Consider the following 652-nt stretch of genomic DNA (forward strand, 5'->3'; position numbering starts at 1 on the left):
TATATTTTTATTCCTTATTTACTTGTTCTATTTTTTATTTTTTATTATCTGTGTTTTTTGTTCTGTCACTGTCATTCTGTTACACTGTGGAAGCTTCTGTCACGAAAACAAATTCCTCATATGTGTAAACATACCTGGCAATAAAGCTCATTCTGATTCTGATTCTGATTCTGTTAGTTTTGCAAATTAGTATGTTTCATCGGGCTGCAAAGAAATATAGCGCTGAGTATCATCAGCATAACAGTGAAAGCTAACACCATGTTTCTTGATGATATCTCCCAAGGGTAGCATGTAAAGCATGAAAAGCAACGGTCCTAATACTGAGCCTTGTGGTACTCCATACTGCACTTGTGATAGATATGATACCTCATCATTCACTGCTACGAATTGATGACATCAGATAAGTATGATTTGAACCATGACAATGCAATTCCACTTATGCCAACATAATTTTCTAGTCTAGTCTAGAATGTTGTGGTCCATAGTGTCGAATGCAGCGCTAAGCTCCAGTAACACTAATAGAGAGATACAACCACAATCGGATGATAAGAGCAGGTCATTTGTAACTCTGATGAGAGCAGTCTCTGTACTATGACACGGTCTAAATCCTGACTGGAAATCCTCACAGATACCATTTTTCTCTAAGAAAGAA

The sequence above is a fragment of the Sinocyclocheilus rhinocerous genome, unplaced genomic scaffold, assembly GCF_001515625.1.
Source record: "Sinocyclocheilus rhinocerous isolate Xijiao unplaced genomic scaffold, SAMN03320098_v1.1 scaffold2765, whole genome shotgun sequence".
NCBI classification, from domain to species: domain Eukaryota; kingdom Metazoa; phylum Chordata; class Actinopteri; order Cypriniformes; family Cyprinidae; genus Sinocyclocheilus; species Sinocyclocheilus rhinocerous.